Source organism: Amia ocellicauda, chromosome 16 (assembly GCF_036373705.1).
Source record: "Amia ocellicauda isolate fAmiCal2 chromosome 16, fAmiCal2.hap1, whole genome shotgun sequence".
NCBI classification, from domain to species: Eukaryota; Metazoa; Chordata; class Actinopteri; order Amiiformes; family Amiidae; genus Amia; species Amia ocellicauda.
The window spans coordinates 18,943,318-18,951,490 of record NC_089865.1 but is presented as its reverse complement, the minus strand read 5'-3'; the positions used below and the strand labels follow the sequence as shown (position 1 = coordinate 18,951,490).

Here is an 8,173-nt window from a genome sequence, read left to right as displayed (position 1 = left end):
GATTGTTTTGGGTTTCTTCACTTTAAACGCACTGGATAATATGAATTCCAGGTGTTCCTAAATGGTGAAACAAAAAAATTCTTGGTACATGACATCATGGGTGGGTGTGTTTCATCCTCGGACAAACTGAGCTGATGAACAAAGAGCGTGAGTCATTTTGATGAGAAGCTGCCGGGGGTTTCCTTGACCTCGGCGGATGAAGTGTCTGAGCCAAATTGTCCCATCTTTCATGTGGCTTTAGATATTGGCAGAAATGAATCCTCAAACATTCACTCCTTTTTGCAGGCAGTGAGTGTCCGCATAACAGAAACCACCTTAGCCAATGATTCCATGTTATCAGCTTTCATCAAAGGTAACTTTTTTTTTTTTTTGTGAATGTGTTAACGAAATCACACCAATTTTAGTTGATGTAAAATCATGCTTTCCTCAAACTGCTGATGACTGCCACCTAGTGCTTAAATACTCCAGCTCCAAGGACAATCTGTGAAATCAATAGGTAAAATTTTTGAAAACCTGAATTGCAATTAAATTTTGAATGAAGTAAAGTTGTTTTATAAAGGTAACACCATTTAAGAACTGGTGCCCATTATTTGTAATTAATGCCTGGATCCTACAGGAATAACATGAATGCCTCTTGCACTTACATGGTTCAACTTCAGAACACACTGGCTGAGCCCTAACCCTATTCCTGACTCCTAACCTTGTCATACATGTGATTAACGGTAGGACTCCAATACAGTGGATTGTATTCAGGTGTTCTTCCTGTGGTATTCATAATTCAATTAAAACTAATTTGTGCCCATTATTGTAAAGTGTGATCAAGAAAATACACACCACTTCCTGTATATTGTGGATGCACATTGCAAATGTTATTTCTACTATGCTGTAGAAAGCGGATTAAAAAAACACCTACACAATTTAAAAATACAGGTTGAGAGTATTTTGGATGTGTTACAGATTCCGGTTCCTGTAACTTTCATTTAATAGGATTCAAAATAAATAAACTGTACAATAGGCTATAACATTATATTATTTGGTTTATTAAAGGGGAGTGTTTTTATGTCTTCAAATTAGTTTTTAATAGTGCTAAAATAGCTACAATTAGTTTTTTGTAGAGACTTTGCTATTCAGAAGTGAATGTATGAATACTATTTGGAAGTGTTTGTACCATCTACTAGTAGTCTTGCATGGAAAAACATGATCTGGTATCGGGGATTTTGCATTCGACGATTCTCATTGGTTCCTCGGAGATGGGCAGTGTTGTCAGCGCAGTATCGGTCCCACACCCTCGGCCTGTTTGTGCCCATGACCTGCGCTATCTATGGTACAGAAATATTGATGGCTTGTATCGCCGATCTGAGCAGGTCTGCGCAATTCCTGCGCTGCCATTGGCGGAGCAGCGCAGAACTGCGTACCTGCGCCCGAGGTACGTGACCTCACATTGCCAGATACACCTGCTCTTCGAGGCAGTGGAAATCCCCTCACCTTTTGATTTTTAATTTCTAAACCCTCAGACTATACCATGACACCAATCGCACTTGCCTGACATGTTGGTCCATTTCTGACGATGCTATTAATAGTGACTAATTCCGTAAATAACAGGTGTTAAAATAAGTGTTTTGCTTTTTGTAGTGAAAGCCTTCTTACCCCACTCATTATGTGCGTGAAAAAACATCTTAATGCATCCGTTACTGCATTTAATTATTTTGATCATCTGCTCTACGTTCCGCCACCATTATGCAACTTATAATTCTCTTGCAATGTCTTAATGCAAGTGGTTAGCCCTATATTGTATTGGTGTGAGGAAGAAACCCATCGATAAAAACATTAACGTTAAACAATCGGTAAACAAAGTTTTACTCTAATTCTTTCGGTTGTGTTCCGGACATAATCGTGCATATGGAATAATACAATATAGGATGATGTCCAGTACCATAAACTGTACTTAATAGTCCACTGCAATACTAGAGTATTTGTGTATTTGGTATTCAATATTCAGCGACATTCTGATATTACAAAGATTCAACTGATTTATACAGTACATTCAGTCCTATTCTCTACTGCGTCTACTTTACATCGGTCGTGTTCGTGTAGCGCAGACTTCCGCAGTTCTGCGCGGCTCCACCAATGGGATCGGCGGAATTCTGCAGATCTGCGCAGCACTGCGGACATCTGCACTGCGCCAACTCGACCAATCCGCTTAGCCCGTACCGCAGTTTCCCGGATTCCCGGAGGCAGGTGCAAGGTGACAGGTGTGCGCGACGCCAACACGGAAGTGACGTTGCAGCTCACAAGACCGAGCCGAAGGAGACGGAGCCAGCAAGACGCAGACTCTTCTTTCTGCAGCGAAATCTATAACTAAGGTACAGGCTTTGAAGATCAAGGCAAACGTGTTTACTTAACCTGCTTAATTCCTCGGAAATATAAATGATAGTGTAAATGGGAATGGCGATCCTTCTGATGTAACGCTGCCATTCTCACTTTCGTTATCCCAATCTTATAGACGTGGCTCATCTGTTTATACTCCCCGGGGTGATGTGCAGAGCCGGTGTTGTACTCTGATTTTATTCAGTGCTCCTGTGCCGGCAGGGCTATGCGCTACAACACGGATGGATGTGAGTGTCATTTCACTGTGTTGTGTGTCTGTGAGCTGTATATAGTTAGTGATCAGTGATAGAAATGACGTAAACAATGTTTCGACTGTCATCAGCAGTGCATTCAGTTAATCTATAACTTTTGTTTAAGGAAAAATAACTTGAGTCGTCAATGGAGAACCATTCCTGAATATTTCCTTTGCTGGTATATGTTTAGGAGTGCTTACTTAAGGCTTCAGAGGGAAGGTGACTGGTACTAAAACACCCTGAAGCACATGCGTATTGGTATGTAAGCAGTTAGAGTAGCCAGGGGCTGAGTTGGGCAAACCTCGTGGCTGTTGGCTTTGTGTGTGATCTGACAACTGACCGACGTGGCATTGTTGTATTTTAGGATACTCAATATAACCTGGTTGTAAATGCAGTACTGAGGAATTTGCTTATTTGTGGGAAATGTACACGATTCAGATTCAGTTGCAGTTTTAATTAATGATTAATTAATGTGTTTAATTGCTGGCAACCAGAATAGCAGAAGACTCGCTGAGTAACACGAATTTGAGCCGTGCCATAGATTGTATATTAGTAGACTAAATTGCTCTGGTCTATGACAGTAGATCACTGTTCCTCTGTTTTTACTTTTATTTATTCTTGATTTGAACATTCATACAAATAGAAAAATGTCTGCTTGTATTTGCAGTCCTTATATAGGCTTTTTATTTTTTTTATTGATTTTGTTTTGGAAATAACTTTGTGGTGGCTTAGTATTATATTGCCAACATATAAAGCTGAAGACTCAAGTGTGTGAGAGATTTTTCAACACTTTCATTTTTTTAAATCTTTTGATGGAGCAGGACTAGCAATTTACAATTTGGTGTCCAGAGTGGGCTCTCCAGAGGGGGAGCTGCAGGTTGTTTTTTTGGTGAAGGGGGGGGTCTAAAAAATGAAGTGTTCTGCTCTGTAAGGCTTAATGCAGTCCGGACAAATACATACACTGACTCCCTGCAGACTTCTGTTATTACAAAATCTGTCTCTCGCTCTGTGCAGAAATCAGTTGGGGTGGCAGTCCAAAGTTTACACCAAGCCTTGGACATTATAGCAATGTATGTTATTCTAAATAACCCCTCCTTCTGTTGTGGACTCTGTACTATGTAATAAATGGGCAGGTTTGCTCAGAGCACACACCGTGCCAAGTGCCAAATGGGCCGTAATGGTATACTGAACAGGCCCCATTGCTTTTTTTCCTGTGCCTTTGTACTTGATTGTTTCTTGTGTTTTCACTTCATTGATGTTTGCTGTCTGCTGGGACAACATACCCATCTCACGCTGTTGCATGTGTATTTGTTTTTTGAAGGGTATTATATATGACTGCAGGCAAAACAAGGTGGTGTGGCTAAATGCAGAATAGACCTGATTGGCGTGTGAGGCATGAGTTTCAGTGTGGTCCTGTGACAGTAATAGATAGAGGAGTAAATCTCTGTATATGATGGGCTTTTGTCTGTAGGAGAATACAAACCTCGTGCATGCATATGTTGATATAATTATACAGCTTTGGCAGGCTAGGCTGTTGTAATGGCTCTATTTAGAAAGTTCATGGCCACTGAAATGAAGAATACAAGCACAGAATGAAGCTGAATGGAATCCAAAGAGGGAGTGTCTTGATTTTCTCTCTGTATACGTGGTCTAAGGGGGGGGAAAGTCAAATCTCTAAAACTGTGTATCAAATGTATCTACTGTGTAGTTTTGCTACTGGTTGTATCCTAAAGTATGTTGATGGGAATAGTATGCACTTAGACTATATAAATAACACTAATTTAGTATCTTATTTTCTGAAGCAAGGTCCCTCCCAACCCCCCACTCACTCTCACTTTTGGCTTTCATTTGCACTCAGACAGTTACAGTGGTAAGATAAGTGTCATCATTCCAGTGCCCCTAAAAATACTATTATTTGAAAGTTAGTGAGAACAGACTGTACCCCAGGACAATAAATATAATTAATATAATTAACCCAGCACTGACTTTGTATACATATTCTGCAGACCAGCCCAGGGACTAGACACGACTGGTGGATCTCATCCTTTACCCAGTTAATATAAGTCAGTATAGTTCTCATCTAATAAATACCTTTTGGCTAATTATAGTTTTTCGGCACTCATTTATAAATAGCAGTAGTTCAGCACTAAGTGTTTATTATAAAATCAAAATAACATGCTATGCTGGTGCTTTAAATGTCTCCTGTAATTCTGTAAATTGGTCAGTGAAAGAGAGTCTTATCTTATGCTGGTTAGACCCAGCTATAGCTCTTAAGAGCCTCTGGTAATCCAGGTTTATTCATCAGCGAAGGTATCCACAGAATGTACATTATAGCCTGATCAAAGCTTGGGGCACCACTGTCACTGTGCTTTGTATTTCTTTGGAATGCAATAAAGATGGTTGCATAGGGAGAGCCATGCATTCATTTGACTGAATGTATTTGGGCTGTTGTTTTGCACTTAGTATGAGAGAGGGGGAATCATACCTGTTCTGAGCAACCCAGGCAGCAAGTTTCTATATTTAAGATTGCCCTGTAAACAAAACAGCTCTGCCTTTGGCAGTATTCATTCATTTAGCAGGCACCTAGAAAGGCTGCCATCCTCTATGTGTGTTCTTTCAATGAAAATGTGTGGTCGAGATTGGTCTTGGGTCCCTCAAGCATTTGCTTTTAACGTAAAAGGCCCCTGATTTTAACTCAATCTGATTGGCAGGTTCCCTTCATCACTCATGGAAAAAAACAGTTTTCAGTAAAACAGGGGTTTGCAAAAACCAAAGTACATTTTACAAGAAGTGGGAAAAAGATTAGGCTATTTTTTGGTAAGGATTTATATAATGATTTCACATAATGGTTTCTTTCAAGTTGGAGTGAAGGTTACCAGAGACAGGAGATTATTCACACATTCTTGCTGTCCTGGTTGTGAATAAAGGCCTGCAGTGAATTGGCTTCCATAACTTGGTTTGGTGGTTTGTTCCATACGTCCACTACTCGGATATAGCACAGTGGTTCTGGTTGAAAACTGCATGATCATTATGGAAACCAAAGCATTCTTGGGTCCACCTTCAGGCATGCTATTTGCGTACAGTGACCATTTATGCTTATAAACTATAAGGCAGTTAGTATTTATTTGACGATTTCTCTGTTGGTTTGTGTTTTCAGTCTGTGAGTCTGCATTTAGAAGGGATCTTTCACTGTTCCCTACCTGGTTTTCAATCTCTTAAGTCTGACTATGAGCCTTGAAGTCATTCAATGTCTTAAGGTGTACTTACCTTACTGTGAGGGCAGTCAGTGCAACGACTACAATCTGCCTACATACACATTCTGAGAGATCGTCTCCTGAATGATGTACATCAAAAATAAACAAACTTCCACACAATCAGCCTACAAGACATTAAATAGTTGTTTTTCTAGTTTTATTTTTAATCCAACAACAGCTTAAATACAAATTCTCACAAGGAATATGAGTGATTTCCTACAAATATATATATTGGGAAAATTAGTTCTGATTATGCAAGATATCTTCAGCTCTAATAGTCTCAGTGAAATTGTATTCCTTACTGTAAACAGCCTGCCAAAATGGATATCTAATGGTTACTGCTCATGAGGTTGTTTTTTTGCATATGTCTGTAATTACGGACAGCATTGCGTTTAGTGCAGCTGGCTAATTATAGCTTTATTGTCATATTTAGAACTGTCTGCTCAGCAAATTGACATAAAGGAGTTATTTACACTTATTTTCAACTGAGTTTCTGACAACCTTTTAAATATATTATAATGAAGAGAAAATGAAGATTAAACTGACAGTTGTGGGACCCACATACTTTTCTACAAAATAACTGCAACAGGCATGGATCTCTGAAGCTGCATTTCTTGTAATACACACATCTGTGTTTCTTAAGGCACACTGCATTCTCAAAATGCTGGAGGGTAGGGGAAGAATGCGATGCCTGAATAAAACTAAATAGAGATGGCAACATCAGTGTGTTTTTCAGCTCTAAAGAAACTGGCTGCCTGTATTTCCTCAGGTGTGAAGAACACGTTAAGCATTTTGAAGCTTTCCCTTCCAAAGTGCACCAAACTCGTTTTGCTGTATATCAAAGAAATGTGCTGTGTTTGCCATCCAGCATCCCTCATAGAGGCACTATTCAGAGAGCAATATTAACATGGTTATTGGAAAGATCCTCTGGCAGCAGGGGGTGCAGACATCAACCGTCTGCCAACACTAATGCATCTGTGCCTGTGATGTTGGCATCCATAGCATGAACCCAAGGTGGACAGCAAGGAAAAATTGCACAAATGCCAGAAACCTGTGTGAAGGATCCTTTATCACTAGACATTTCATCGATACATGTTTATTTATATTCAGGCATTTACTGGTAGGAGTTATGGCACGCTGAAACGAGTTCTGAGAAGAGGTGGAGGCAGGCCCTAAGGAGTTCTCTGTGAAAGTGTGTTTCTTCTGCAAATTTTTCTTTGACCTACATCTTGCTTACCTCAAGTACAGAATGTCCCACTCTGGTCCATTTCATTTCCGGGAGTACCGGGACAGTGCTGTATTGATCGTGCTTGCCTTTGTTCCATCTTGATAGGAAAATATACGGATTTAAGTATTTTATATCAATCAATCAAATAAAACTTATAAAGCAACCTCTTAAACAAAATAAAATGTCTAAGTGATTACAAAAAAATGTATAGGTCTAGTCAAACAGAATAGTGTTCAGTCTGGTTTTGAATAGGGATTCAGACACTCCTATATCATCCTTTACATTATGCAATAAACAATGCAGTTTACCGTAGCTTCTGCTTTGCAAATTATGCACCAGACAGCTTGACTTTTCTTCATCATTGCTATTGAATTGGGAATCCCTCACAGGATGCTACACTGATCAACGGAAAACCTTGATGAATGAAGAATACTCTGTTGGTGGTCCATTTGGTCCATTTATTTTACTAAATGACTACTTTAGTTTCACGTAACTCAAGACTAACTGGTGTGTAACCAGTCATCTGAAACCAGGAACTGGACGTTGGAGACATTAAAGAGGGCCAACAAAGTTGATTTCAGGGCATCGCTGTGGTGATCCTCGTGCACTGGACGAGAAGTACTGGTCAGACTAGCGATTACCCTTTGCTGAAGATACTGGTATTTCTATTTTCAAAGGAGGAAGACAATCAAAGAGTGTTTTTATTGAATACTTGAAATTTGTGATGTTTGCAGCTGGTTGTGTAGAAGTCTACCAGAGCCAAAAGCATAGATTGGTAATATTGTCTACTTTACTTGAAACTAAAACGGGTATTTCTTTGTAAGTTATCATTAAAAATGTTTTTTTAATGTATAAATCATTTTATTGCTATACTATTGAAGTACAGGCAGTTGGGATTATTCCAGCCCTACTCACTTGCTATTACTGCTTATATAACTGTCAATGCTGTGGGTATGCTCTCCATTGTATTCTTGTAGCAGTTGCATGCTGATGTGGATATTGTAATTTTTGTTATTAAAAAAAAAAAAAAAAACTATTTAGAAATGTTATTTATTCACCTGCTTTTTCTA

The 8,173-nt window shown here is 39.3% G+C and overlaps 1 protein-coding gene across 1 annotated transcript in view; it reads left to right on the top strand.

Moving 5' to 3' along the window:
• The first annotated feature begins 2,280 nt into the window (after positions 1-2,280).
• map3k13 (mitogen-activated protein kinase kinase kinase 13) overlaps positions 2,281-8,173 on the top strand; it is a 46,429-nt gene continuing 40,536 nt past the window's right edge. Inside the window, exon 1 of the mRNA XM_066687668.1 lies at positions 2,281-2,363. The gene's annotated coding sequence lies outside the window, so the exon portion shown is untranslated. The remainder of the gene's footprint in view (positions 2,364-8,173) is intronic.